This window comes from Mauremys mutica, chromosome 2 (assembly GCF_020497125.1).
Source record: "Mauremys mutica isolate MM-2020 ecotype Southern chromosome 2, ASM2049712v1, whole genome shotgun sequence".
Classification (NCBI taxonomy): Eukaryota; Metazoa; Chordata; order Testudines; family Geoemydidae; genus Mauremys; species Mauremys mutica.
Genome location: NC_059073.1, coordinates 175,742,226 through 175,756,958, shown reverse-complemented (window position 1 = coordinate 175,756,958; position 14,733 = coordinate 175,742,226). Strand labels below are relative to the sequence as shown.

Sequence of the window (14,733 nt, the reverse complement as noted above, 5' to 3'; positions counted from 1 at the left end):
GTGTGTGTGGGGGGGATACAATTTAAAGGTTCTGGTGGTATGCATCAGGGTTCAGGGAAGGTCATATAAGCCCTGGCAGAAATCGGGGAGAGGAGGCTTGTGACCCTATGTGCCCGCCCCCACGTGTTGCCTCTCAAACTGATGGAATGTGGATGTGCACCTTCAACCAAAGAGATGGCACCATGGCTGCAAAGTCTTCAGAATGGTTTCCTCTGACCACTAGCATAACCTGTCTTGCTTGGGTTCAACTTCAACCAGCTACTGTTCCTCAAAGAGCTGATTTCATCTAAGCACAGGCTACCTTGGTGGTAGTGTTGTGGTCATATGAAGGGCTGATGGTTAGGTAGATCTGTGTGTTATCTGCATATTGCTTGAGTCTGAGTCCATTTCATCTGACCATTCACCTAGTGGCTGCCTGTATATGTTGAATAGGACCAGAGAGAGAATTGTGGGACTTGACAAATGAGAGGTCTGGTAGAGGAGGTGCAGTTTTTCCATTACTACTCCTTGGGTGTGTCCCTCCAGGAAGGACTCTAACTATTTAGTGTATTACTATGGACCCATGCTACCTCTCTCTGGTGGGACTAGCAGTATCTTACGGTTAATGTGTTGAATGCTGCAGAAAGGACAGGGAGGATGACAATGGATGTCTGTCCTCTATCTATCGACAGCAGGAGATGATCCGCCAGTTCTGCTAAAGCAGTTTCAGTTCCATATCTTGGTTTGAATCCAGATTGTGCTGGGCCTCAGACGTTAGCTTCAATTAGATAAGCTTGATATTGGCCCTTGGTTAGCTTCTCTGTGAGCTTGCTCAGGAATGGAAAGTTTCCCAGACTTGAAGAAGAGCTCCGTGGAGCTTGAAAGCTTGTCTCTTTCACAAACAGAAGTTGGTCTAATAAAAGATATCACCTCACCCATCTTGTGTCTTTAAGTTTAATACTAGGCAGTAGTTGGCTAAAAGCATGTATTTAGGGTGGGCTTATTCAGTGTTGGTTAAACTATTGGGTGTTTGATAGGGGGAAGGGATGATTCCTTCCCAGAAAGAGAAATTGGATACTTTGGTCATCAGTGGCAGCAGTTGCTCATGGCTTTCTTTCACCAGCCAGGAAGGATTCACAAGCCTTAGGTTGAGACTCCAGAACCTTGTAGTGAATGAATGCACTGACCTCTGGGAATTCAGGGAAGTATTGGTTGGTAGGTATAGGTACAGTTGATCAAGGCTGTTTGGAGCCTTCTTGAATATTCACGATCATGTTGGAGAAGCAGGAGGTTCTTCACAGTGCTTATGTAAGATGCAAGATGCCGACACTCAGGATTGATTAAGTGGTTTATCACCGTGGATAGCTTCTTGGGGCAGAATTTGGAAGCTTCAAAAGAGGCTGATAGGAAGGTTCTCTTACCCTGCAATATAGCCTTCCAATACAGAATGCCATTATGCAGATCAATGGTTTGCCCTCATCTAGGATACTGTGTCACCCCATCTCAAAAAGGATATTGCAAAATTTGAGAAGGTTCAGATAAAGGCAACAAGAATGATTAGAAGCATGGGGAAAAATATCATGTGAAGAGTTATTTAAAAGTGGGGGATTGTTTACCTTAGAAAGGAAACAAAAAAAGAGGAAGCCACGGTAAAAGTGTGCTAAATAATGAATGGTACAGAGAAGGTTTGCTTGGGAGTGTCTGTTTTTTTGTGTGTTATGACACAAGAACAAGGGGACACTCAAAGAAACTAAAAGGCAGCAAATTCAAAACTGATGAAAAGAAATACCTTTCACATAATGCCTTATTCACCTGTAGAATTAATTGCCACAGAATATCAGGGAAGCCAAACAGACAGAAAGATTCAAAGATGCATTGGATATGTACAAGGATAACAAGAATATTCAGAGTTATAAGAGTTAATGCATTTTAAAAACAAAAACAAAAACAGTTTTTAAGGGATATAAAACCTCATGTTTCAAGATTTAAACAAATCTCCAATTATTAGAGATGGAATTTTTCACAGTGGGCAGATTATCTCATAGCTATGCATGGTAGGGTAACTTATAACTTCCTTGGAAGACATCTTGTCCTGGCCACTATTGGAGACTATGGGTCTGATCAAGTCTGGCAGTCCCTATGATTTAGAAAGTAGAGTCAAGCAGCTGAAGTGAACAATGGAGCTAGAACCAAAAAAGGAATGCTCAAAGCATTGAACATCAGCAAAACCCTCATTTCAACTGAGTAGCTGAGAAAGGAGCTGTTCATCCTGCCATCTTGGAACCGACCCTGCCCTGTTTTTATTTTTGCCAATTTCATATTGGTTCCCATGGAAACAGAAACAGAACTAGCCACCAGCTGAGTCAATTTCAGCTGCTGGCTTCCAGTTCTCATGTCTTCTGTTTCCCTGGAAACTGATGTGAAATCAGCAAAAATAAGGTAAAGGTTTCTTTTTAAAATATATTCTCTTATTTAATATTTACTTTTACTTTGGATCTGGTCCAGCTTCCACTGAAACTAATGAGAGGTTTGCAACTGACTTTAATGGAAGAAGGCTTGGGCCCTTTATTTTCACCCTTGTTGGAAAGGCTGCCAGTAGCCAGCAGGCAGTAGCAGCTGAGAGTGAGAGTTCTCAATTTCACCTGCTGGCTGGCTGACTGCCTGCTGAGATCTACAATGGCTGGTTTTGAAAGCAAACTACAGATTTTAGGAGACATTTGGCTCCCACAGTCTGTAATATTTCAAATTGGAAGGAAAGAAATTAAATTTATTTAAAAAATAGTAGGGGAAACAGATGGGTGTAATGATATTTAGAGAACAAATTGACTAACAAGCCCTGACCTGTGTTAGGCTGAACACCCCCAGAATCTACTTCAGCCAATTGCATGCTTCATTTCATAATGTACATTTGAAATAGTTCTCTCTAATCCAGCTGTTAGCTGATTGAATAGCCCAACAAGCATAATTTAAAGAGTATATATATATATACACACACACACACACACATATAAGAGACAGAGATGAATGTGATTTGATTGAAGAAAGTTTTGAATCTGCATAATCATTTCCACCTGAACACACATATCAGAATTATAAAACTGTTTCACCAATTATTACCTTAAAATATTCTTATATTTTTAAATTTATTTTTTTCTTCTGCATTAATTTGTATCAGATTATTTACTATTTCTTATGGCAGTGTGTGGTGGTGAAGCCCGGGTAGAAGGAAGGTTTTTAATGAAGTCAGACTAGATTATCATAATGGTCTCCCTTTAACTTTCCTCTGCTGCTCCCCAGAGCTTTCAGGGCTCTCCAAAACTTGACCCATGCAAGTTGTGAAAAGCTCCAACTACTGCCATGTCAAAGGTGGTGCTGTAAATGTACCTCCACACATAGGAAATAGTCATTGAAGTACAAGCATTGAAGTATGCTGAAACATATCCCTATGCAAGCCAAATGCCATCAGTGAAACAGCAGGTAAACCCTGTGTATAATTTGATCCAAGATTTCTGACTCTCAACAAAATCTTGCTTTTTTGATCCAGCATGTGTTGCTACTTGCACACACTTAGGGCCAAATTCTGACCTCAAATACTGACCAATATGATTTCAGTGGCACTGCAAACATTGGAAATCACTGCAAAATTTGGCTCAAAGAGATTGCACAGATGTAACTAAAAGCTAGTCCTAAGACTACAGCAATTACCATTAAAAAGTCAGTTTATTCACAGGTACTATATAATAGTTTCTGAGATACACATTATTATTCCAAGCCGAGAGAAGCATCTGTTGTATTTTAGCTACCACAGTATGATAACACCAGATAATAATAATACCTAGCAATAAATATTTAATAGCAGCCATCCTATATATAGCAGAGTAGACATGCAGGGTGAGGTGGAAGTGAGCTAGAAGAGGGATTTAATAGAACTACCTTTTTTGTTACAGTGAACACTTGGGGAAAAAAAGACTAGTCATAAATAGAGTTGTTTCCAAAAGTTTACAGAATTAAAGGTTAGGAACTCCTAATGTACCTTACTGAAGTTGTACCTTTATTGATCTTTAGTACAAGAAATTGTTCCTTTATTTACTTGCATTGTGTCAATTGTTAATGGATACCAAAATCAAATAATAATTCTCTTGGAATAAACCATTTTCTAAGGAAGGAATTAGAACATAAGAATGTCCTTACTGCGTCAGACCAAAAGTCCATCCAGCCCAGTATCCTGTCTGCCGACAGTGGCCAATGCTAGGTGCCCCAGAGGGAGTGAACCTAACAGGTAATGAATTCTGTAATTGGGCATGTGAGATTAGGTATCATCCACAAAAAGTTTATAGATACTGAAAAGTGTGAACAGGAAAGAAAGGAGAGAAATGACAAAGTGAACCATAGTTTAAAGTGACTGGTTTTATGTGTTTTTCAGTCATCCAGATTTATTACTTAGCACTTTTGATCCATGAAAATCATGTCTTTCTCAATTTAAAGTGAGCGGTGAGCTCAATGATAATATCACCTACTTTTCAAAAATAAACCAATAATTTCTGGTGTCTAAACAGATCCTGGAAACTACAATAAACCAAACAGGTACACTGGCCAAGCAGAGGTAGAAGAGCTACCTGCTAATTAGAAGTAGAATGAAAAGAGAAACACTAGAAACAGGTAAAGAAAAACTGTAGATGTGGAGATTGGGACGGTGCAAAAGTATTTAAGGAATATAATAGTGAAAGTGGCATTTTTCTCATGAATTAAAATGTCCAATTTAATGATAAAATATGTGTTTAGGACACAATGTTGCAATGCCCAGACTCAACGACACACTCTTCTATGAGGTGCATAAATGTTTCCGCAAAATGGTGAAGAAACAAAGAATTTTCACTGGAGATGAAAATGGTCACATATGGAATGAATCCGGACTAAGTCATTGTTGAATCTGTGTTGAAAATAAAGGAAGGCAAATGACCACCCTCATTTCAGGCCCACTAATAGACCATTATCTGTGTGTCATTAATAACCCTGTACTACTGTCTTGACCCATTGCCTTCCAGAATTGCATTCTTAGTGAAGTTCATCCACTGTGGAGGAGAGAGGTATAGAGGGTCTCTCTTAGTGGCTCATAAAATGAATACTAGACTCAGAGAGAGCCTTACTTGAAGATGTAGAGTCAGCTGTTGGTACAAATTGTGTGTCTGGTTCACTGAGATAATAGGAATAACAAAGGAATAACAAAGATGTAAGCAGAGTCTGAATGAGATCTCCCCTGACATCTAGTGGTGAGCTGTGGAAAAAGACTTCAAGAGCTGATCTTATTTGCATGAACACGCCCACCCTGCCTAGGTGCTCAGCATGATGGGATTGCTTCCCCAAATGATCAGTTGTGGGTAGGGTGACCAGATGTCCCATTTTTAAAGGGACAGCCCCATATTTGGGGACTTTTTCTTATATAGGTGCCTGTAGTGGGGCGGACTGCCCCACTCCCTGTGAGAATGGGCTGTGGCAGGCCAGGGCGCCTGCGCAGACAAGGCTTATTGTGAGCCAATCAGAGAGGGGCTTATTGTGAGCCAATCAGGGCCCAGTTTAGAGACAGCCAATCAGGGCCAGGCTCAGGCATATAAAAAGGCTGCCCAGAGCAGGAGCTATCAGTCTGTCCCAGGCCTTCGACAGGGGAAGGTCAGTCTCCAAGGGAGGAGACTAGCACCGCGGACAGCGCAGTGCTGGCCAGGCTCAGGGAGGCTAAGGAGCTTGAACCCGTAGCCTGCCAGGCTGCAGGCCCTGAAGGGAAGGGCCTAGCGGGTGCAAGGGGCCGTAGGGGAAGTAGCCCAGGGAAACAGACAGCGGAAGGGGAGAGAAGGACAGCGAGGCTGACGCCAGAGGGTCCCTGGGCCGGGACCCAGAGTAGAGGGCGGGCCTGGGTCCCCCCCTTCACCCTTTGCAGTGCACCCAGCCATTGGCTGTAGGGAGCGGACATCTTGCTATGCCAGATCCCTGACAGAAGGGATTAGACTCAGAGGGCGATTGCACATAGTGACTGGGGTGTGAGACTGCTGAGCACTGAACCCCCGGAAGGGGGCGCGGAAGGACTAAGGGGCACCAGCAGGAGGCGCCGCTGGGGTGAGTCCCAACAGCTGAAATCACTAAGAGCTGTGTTAAGTGGGGTGCCCTGAAGACATCATGGTGAGTGGCCAGTGGGTGGTTGGTGGAGAGGTGCAGTAAGCAGCCAGCAGGGAGGCTGGTGGAAAGGGCCAGAACAGAACCCCACAGAGAGGCATGGCAATCAGCTGTTGGGGCGATGAGTGAGTGCCAGAGCATGTAAGGTGCCTCCTTACTGCCCTCCTTCCCCATCACAGGGTGGAACGTGAACTCTGCGGATGAACCTCTGAACTCTGGGGCTGCACTAGCCAAGGACAGCAACTGTGAGTGGGGTGCAGAGAAGGGACGGGCATGTTAAAGGGACTTTTGGGTTGCTGGACTTAAGAACCTGGGTGGGGGGAAGGACACTGCCCAACTTACTTGGGGATGGCTCCTTTGCTCATGGTTTATGTTTATGAACCCTAGTTGCGGTGTTTTCTCAAATTAATGCTGAGTTACGTCCCTCCTTTTATTAAAAGGTTTTGCTGCACTCAGAGGCTGTGCTTGCAAGAGGGGAAGTATTGCCTTTTAGAGGCACCCGCGGGGTGGTGTGTAATTGTCCCAGGTCACTGGGTGGGGGCTCAAGCTGGTTTTGTGTTGTATTGTTGAAAAGGAACCCCTAGATAATCAACCTGGCCCTTGTTGATGCTGGCTCCACCTGGCAGAAGGGTTACAAACATATGCTGTGGAAGTGAGCCACATTAACACATGGCTTACTACCAGTGAACCTACTGAGGGCAAATATTGTAAGGGATTTTCTATGCACAGAATTGCACCACTTTACCTAAGGGTACTGTTTTTAGCAGATTTAGTTAGTCAGGTGCAAAACCCAAGATACTTTCAGTTTAAACCAGGCTTATTTTGGTTTAGTGTAAGTCAATTATGAACAGGTTTAAACTAACGTGAAATTAGTCACTGTCAAACCAAAATAAGGCTACAGTTACACTGCACACCTCTTGTGGCAGAGTGTAGCCTACACGTAGCTACATGCAGCAGTAAAAAACAGGCTGCATCCACCTTGTGGTGTGTAGCTACATGTGTTAGTGAAAGGATTTGGCAGTATGGTGGCAACAAGGAAAGGTTCAGCAACTGGGAACTGATGGAGACTCTGTTACCGGAGCTTCTGGAGACTTTCCCTGGCCCAGTGATAGAGTGCCACTCCCCTGCCCCTTTTGCCAGGTTATATACATTGATTTTAACATTCCCGTAGTGCAAAACATCTCCCCAGGCTTCAGTAATACTAACTAGGTCAAAAATTCCAGTTCTTCTTGTTTGTTACCCAGGCTCCTAGCACTGACATTGTAAACGGGCTACTCACCGCCGCGGCGCCTCCTGCTGGTTACTCTGGGGAATTAGCTCTTTTTCAGCCTGGAGCGCCCTCTGCAGGCCGGTGATCCCCTTTTTCCTATCGGCCCCGTGTCCGTCCCAGGACCCGGTGCCCCTTTAACTATAATTGGGTCTCCCCCTCCCAGGGGAACCCCCACCCTACTATCCCCACTTTGCCTCAGTAGTGGCCACTGACAGTCATGGTCTAGCCCCACACCCTGGGGCAGACTGCAGTATCAGCCCACTCATCACAGGCAATAGGGGTTTGGACCTGCTGCTTTGCCTACTCCTGGGTTGTCCCTTGCAACCCCCAGTACCTCTTGCCCTTTTCTAGGCCGCAGCCTGGGGCTTTCCTGGCTGGAGCTTCCCTAGCTCCTCAGCCTGTCCCCCAGCCCTGCTGCACTCAGGTATCCAATCTCAGCTTCTAAGCAGCCAGGCCCATCTCTCTCTGGAAGCAGAGAGAGACTGTCTGTGCTCTGGCTTCCCTGCCTTCTTATAAGCCCCAAGGCTTCAGTTTGGGGCGTGGCCCCAGCTGCAGCCACTTCCTTAATCAGCCCAGCTTCCAGAGCCACCGCTCTCAAGCCCTGGCAGGCAGCATTTCAAGCCCCTCCGGGCAGGAGCAGGGTCCACCCTGCTACAGACATGTATGGAACTGAAGAATTTCTTCTCTTTATGTCCTTTGGCTACTTGATTGATTTTGTTCTCAATATCTCAATTTTGTGCTGAGTGGCAATATCTTCCCTCTTTTTATCCTGCCCTTTTGCTAGTAGTTCAATGCCAGAATACTCTAGCCAACCTGTCCCCGAGGAAATTGATTCCTTTTCTCCTAAGGTGTGAGCCATCCAAATGATACAGTCCTATATCCCCATAAAAGATGGATTAGTGTTTCACAAAACCAAAACTCTACACCCTATGTCGTTTACCTAGACAGCACAGTGCCACAAGAAATGGTAGAAATCAAGGCACTGATTCAAGTCAAAGTTTTGCATAAGACAAGAGGGCATGGAATCACCATTGCCTTTCATCATGTTCTTAATTTGGACATTAAGAATGGTAGATGAGTTGGAGGACATGATATTGGGTGATCTAGAGTTAAGCTCTTTAGTTTATGCAGATGACATAGTACAACTGGGAGACACATTCGAATGAATGATGATACTCCTTGCTACCCTGAAAAATTGGGGCAGTCAACATGGACTTACAGCAAATGCCCTGAAGACAAAGTAGTTGCATCTTGGAAAAGGGACAATAGATAAAGTGTTGAAAACAGCAGCAGTGAAGTCACAGAACAAGTAATATCTTATGTGTACCTAGGAAGCTTGATCTGTGCCTGTGGTTCCATCAAGGATGAGGTTGAAAGAACCATGATTTAGCTACAAAGCTGCACAGAAATTGATGAAATTATGGACTGATAAAAATGTTTCACTTGGTAACAAAGTGAAAATGTATCAAACCAGTGTACTAATGGCGTTACTCTATGGTCTGGAAGAAGCTGCATTCAATTAAACAAACATTAGATGTCTGGAGGAAGTAGATATGACAGTTCTTTGGAAGGCAGCAGATGTAAAGTAGGCTTTTAAGAGAAAGGAAGAAGTTAGAAGGAGAGTCGGATGTGAAATCAGGGTATGGGATTGGCTGCAATCAAAAAGATTACAATAATGGGGACACTGTAGCAAACATACAGATGACAGCATAGCAAAGAAAATAATGCAAAGGCAACCAAGGCCTGTCAGACCTAGAGACCGACCACTGATCAGATGGCATGACATTATACACAAGCACATGACTAGGCTGGGCTTAATAGAGGAACAAACCATGGACCGGAATGAATGGTGATGCTCTAATGCTCCTCCTGTCTGTAAAGATGCTTTGAAATGAGAAAAGAAAGAAGTTTGAAGATGAAAGAATAGGTGTTGTGGGTTCTTTCCAAGACTGACCTCAGTTCTAATTGGAACTACTTAGACTGCCATTCTCAGCCTGCCAATTCTGAAGTCTGCTCAGACATTATCCATAAGACTCCAGGGCTTGGTCCTCTTACTCTAAATTGTCATTTTAAAGCTGTCTTGAAACCCTAAATTCTTTTAAATATATATTACACATGAGGGTGTGTGTGTGTATACATATATAATGTGTGTGTGTAATAACTTATTGAACTATATACTTGAATTCTGAAGAACCTGTTCTATAAGGACTAGAGTTGGCTGGAGAAAGGTCATTTGGTTTTGCAGAGGATATAGTTATTTCAAATTTGGTTTTGTTCTGATTTGGAATGGAAAAAAAAAAAAGATTCTCTGTGAAAGGGAATGGAGCCCTGGCTTCATGGCACTCTGCCCACTGGGCTGCCCCAGAATTGTGGGTCCTGGAAGCCCTGGTGCCCCTGATTTTGAAGTAATCTACCTGGAAAGCTATGAAACCAGGGCTTTCCTGTAGCTCACAAAGTGGGTTGCTGAGGAGCTGGGAGAGTGAGCTGGCAGGAAATTGTCTCCATGAAACATCTTGATTTTGACAACTTGGCAAATGCTGATGAAAAACTATTGTCAGAATTTTTATGACCTGCTCTAATAAGGACCCAAAAGACTTATGAAGTGGATAGACTCAGGAAGAAGTCAGCCCTAGAGAGGAAATAATCAAGTTTTTCATTCTGGATCATTACCTCTCCAACAGTCCAAGTCTTTGAGGATGTAAAGACATTTAGTAGGGATGGAGAAAAATATTTGTGTTTATTTAAAATTAGTAACATTAACTAACATTTTCAGACAACTGCTTGGTGCACCTTCATGCTAAAAAGATACCCCTGCATTTGAATGAAGATAAAGCCTTTTTGTGACACTGTTTTACAAAGAAAAAATTAGATGCAATGGTAGAAAAACTTAGGCCTACGTCTAGGTGATCCCATTTAAAAAAAAAACGCAAGAGAGCTGAAAACCTAGATTTTTAGACAAAATATTTTGTCTTTGTTCATACTTGTGTATATGGCCTTCTTGACGAGTTTGGGGTAATGATAAGGATCATTGTTTCCTCCTTTTTTATCTTTTGCATCACACTTTCTAAGAGTGAAATTGGGGCATAAAGCATCCTTTTAGACAAATAGTGAGCTAGTGTCAGTTTGCAATAGCCCTTGGCCTGCTTCTCTGGTGAAGCACTTTTCCTTTGTTTTTAGATTGGATAAAAACAGCTTCATTTGGGGGTGGGTTAACCACCTGATATCATCAGGAAAACATTGATTGAATTGTCTATCTGCTGATGGCTTAGTCAGTCTGCCTTTGTGTTCACTGTGAATTACGTTGATGGAGATTAGGTGAACTCCCCCCCCCTTCCCCCATGATCATTTTTGCATAATTTTAACACTGAGACTTGTATTTCTTGAGCCCCCTTGTCCATTTATGTATGCCACAATCATTGTGTTACATAACTGAATGTCCTTTTTCAAGTTATCCTAGAAATCAAGAATAACCAACATGACACCTCTTACCTCTAGGAGAGACTAATGTTCAGGATTCTGTCTCTGAACCACAACATGTTGCATGTTTCAGAGTGGTAGCCGTTTTAGTTTGTATCAGCAAAAACAACTATGAGTACTTGTGGCACCTTAGAGACTAACAAATCTATTTGGGCATAAGCTTTTGTGGGCTAAAACCCACTTCATCAGATGCATGTTGCATGAGCACTGTAGGCCCTGTGTGTGTTACCCATACAGAAAGGCTAGCATCTGTGGTCAAGATTTTAGGGTACAGACTGTAAAGGGATGCACATAGAATGAGATGGACTTCTTGTTTCCACCAACAGAGGGTCTCAGTAACTCCTGATGACATCCTCACTCTCCTTTGCCTCTGCAGGGATGGTTTACTTGTTCTAGGCCAGAAGGAGGTATCCCTCAGTCATTCTTATATGCTGCCTTGCTCATGAAACCTGAAGGCTCAGAAGCCATAGGCAAAGGTGGATCAAAAACACTTGGTTTTGATACTTCAGGTATCAGAGCCTGCACCTTGTCAAACTTCTCTTGCATAGTGAAAATTCTGGCCCTCTTTGTGTCTCTCTTGACTCCTTGGTGAATGGTCATTTGGGAGAGGATCAAGGAACATTTCTTTAAGTTTTCTATGAACCCATGTATCTGAAGCAAGGAGAGGCTCCTTTGAGTTGCCTCCTGCAAGCTTCCCTGGGATGGTGCTCTGATATGACTGTTACCCAGATGAGTTCCTAGACTCCTCAGCCTGGACTTTATCATTATCAGCACCTTTGTGAAGATGCGGCTGATGGAGAATCATATGAGAAGGTAACATGTTATACACAGAGTTGTTATTTTCCACAAGTGAGCCAGAGAAATTGTCAATGACAGAGTCTGATGGCTATGTGCATATAATATGTTGCCAGGCCTACAGAAGGTCTGGAGATATTGTAATGACAGCAGAACCTAAAATCTCCCTGACCAGTTTATCTTCATTAAACTGCTCAGACTTTTGAGGTAAAGGAGAACTTGACTCCTGATATTTTTCTTACTGTGGAGAAGCAGTAGAGCACTGAGCACCTTTCTTCTGGGGAAAAAAGTTCTATTATCCCTAGTTCTAGTAGTTACAAGATCTCCTTCAGGCTAATTTGAGATTTCTCATCATCCATCAAGGCCAGAGAGAGAATAAAGAAAGCATGTGGTGGTGCCTGAAGTTCTAAAAAGTAGCATGTCACACAATCTCTGTTACCTACTTGTCCAAGGCCAACTGGAACCATGTATCTGAGAACTGGGATATTTTGCCCCCAGGCCTGTTTCTGGGTGGAGTCAGGCATGATTGCTGTCAAGCCAGTGGCTTGGACTAGAAAAGAGTAATCTGAATTGTCAGCCACCGCTATCAAGCTTTTTCCCAAACAGGCTTTCACATGAGAATTTTGAGGCAAGAGGATTTGTTTGGAGTAACTATCCACAGTCCAGAGTTTAAGCCACACAGCTTGCTGTCATGAGCCTCCTGGCCAGTCTCATGAAATCCATGTATCTCTCTACCATGAGCACAGTAGACAGATATTTTCTTTAGCATCAGCTTAAATTTATTATGATTCCGAGGATCTAGTATAAATCATTGCATCTGGATATTGTGTCCCTGGTGAAAACTGTTACTGCCAGAAAAGCTGTGAGCTCTGCTGACAAACTTTCAGTCCCCTTCTAAGAGTGACCTCTGTTCTACTTTCTGCAAGGTCTCTGGGAAAATAGCCACTTTGTGCAGGGAAAGTTGGCAAGGGAATGGTAAATTCTCACAGCCTTGAAAATAAGATATTTGCCCTTGAAATTCACTCACTCATCCTCTCTTTTCTGCACGATCTCAAAGGTGACCACCACCTTCCTTTTAATGGTGTCTCACATCTGAGGGAAAGCATCTCTCTGTGGGACTCAGCTCACAAAGGAAGGCTTTGACCCCTTCGGACCACCAATTGTCATCCAATATGTAACTGGAGGGCAAATGCAGGGAGACATTCCTGAGGGAGCCCAAATTATTCTTACTCTGTTTGCCTAACCACTGACTCTAAATGAATGTGGAAGGCCATGGAGTCTCATGGACAAGACTGAGCTGTCTCTGGCATTTGCAAGAAGCGAGGTGCAACCCACATCTCTCAGACTTGGAGAGGCCAGTGCTCACTTTTCCATGAAAGCTGGCTAGCTCTTCTGTGGTTACCAGCTGAAGAAGAAAATCCCATTCACTGGAAAAGTCCAGAGGCTTGCCCTGGGTGTTTGGTCAGCTAACTATTATTTAAGCCACAACAATCTTTTAGCTATAGTTAATTCAACCATCGCCTGATCTGAGGTCCTGATAACATCAGACATGCAATTGGCCATGAAAGACCCTACATAACCTAGGGAAAGTAATATAAAGGCCAGTTCCAAATGCTCATCTTTGTCTCTTTCAATAGCAGAAGAGCATGCTGCATACAAGGCTATTTATACGGCTGTTCTGATGATTCCAAGGCAGATTAAATGCACAATGGAGATCTTGGTACTCTATGCTGCTCTGGATACACTACATCTATCCAGGAATTTCTTTTAAAAAATGTTGTCTTTCCCAGAGAAAGGGTAAAAGATTCTCATCAGTGTGGTAGAAATGGGATTACTATTAGGAAAATTCCAGTCATGATCTTGCAAGTTTCTTTGACAGTGCACTGACAACCCCTGAGAGGCTTCATTTGAGCTACACAATATGAGGTCACCTTGAAGTGGGTTTGCTAGTTTTTCCTCCAAAAGGGCAGACATTCTTTTTTTAGTTTTGTTTAGAAGAGCCTCAATTTCCCATAGGAGCTTGCACCACCTTTGTTCATCCACAAGCCCTTTAGCTCTAGAATAAGGAACCTAAAAACAGTTTACAGTATTATTTCTTATATTATTAATGCATATCATGAAATTTATAGGATATGCAATGTGTCTGAGTTAATGTGGAAAAGAATGTTTAGACTTCCTGATCTGAGTGATTGATTTCACAGCCTTAAAATTACATGAACTCTAGCTGCTTCTATTTAATATTAAAGCTCCATGGGGCACTAAAAATACTGAGCAGAATGACTGATAACAGATGCACTGAAAAAATGAATTTCTGTATGCCCACCCAGAAGTCAGGTTTTCATGAATTATTTTCTATATAATCCACTTAAGTTATCAATTACATTTTAGTATCTTGAAATATAGAACAAATAAACAACATCGAGAGAAAATACTAGAGAGCAACAATAAGGTACCACAACAATTAATCAATTTCAACGTCTGCCTGTACACAATTAGGGATATGCATCTGTGTGTGATTACACATCCGTGACCCTAACACACACACCTCCCTATTTTTATATGTATTTTTCAAAAGTCTGGCCCACGAATGCTTTATGAAGTAGGAACAAATCAGGGAAACAATAAGTGATCAAACAGAGAGAGTTTGATTAACTGAAGGTGATACAACAGAAGAACAGGATTCCGGGGCTGACCAATGGTCCATCTAGTCCAGTATCCTGTCTTCCGACAATGGCCAATGACAGGTGCCCCAGAGGGAATGAACAGAACAGTTAACCATCAAGTGATCCATCTCCTGTCGCCCATCCCCAGATTTATACTTGATCCGTAATTACCTTTTTCAAAGTCACTTTTCTGATCTTTTCCTGTACTCTGCTTCTTTAAGGCAAGAGAAACAGAGTGAGAGAGGCTGCAGCTGTTGGTGCCCAAGAGCCACCACCTGCTTATGTTAACTAGGACTGAATTACACAGACTGGGTTGTAGATGATTTACTAATCTTTTCCCTAGAGGGAGGAAAACTCTATCTCTAACATCACTAATATCTGTGA

At 42.8% G+C, this 14,733-nt stretch overlaps 1 protein-coding gene across 1 annotated transcript in view; it reads right to left on the bottom strand.

The window, feature by feature from the left end:
• GABBR2 (gamma-aminobutyric acid type B receptor subunit 2) overlaps positions 1–14,733 on the bottom strand; it is a 940,989-nt gene that overhangs the window by 227,976 nt on the left and 698,280 nt on the right. The gene's annotated exons all lie outside the window — the stretch shown is intronic.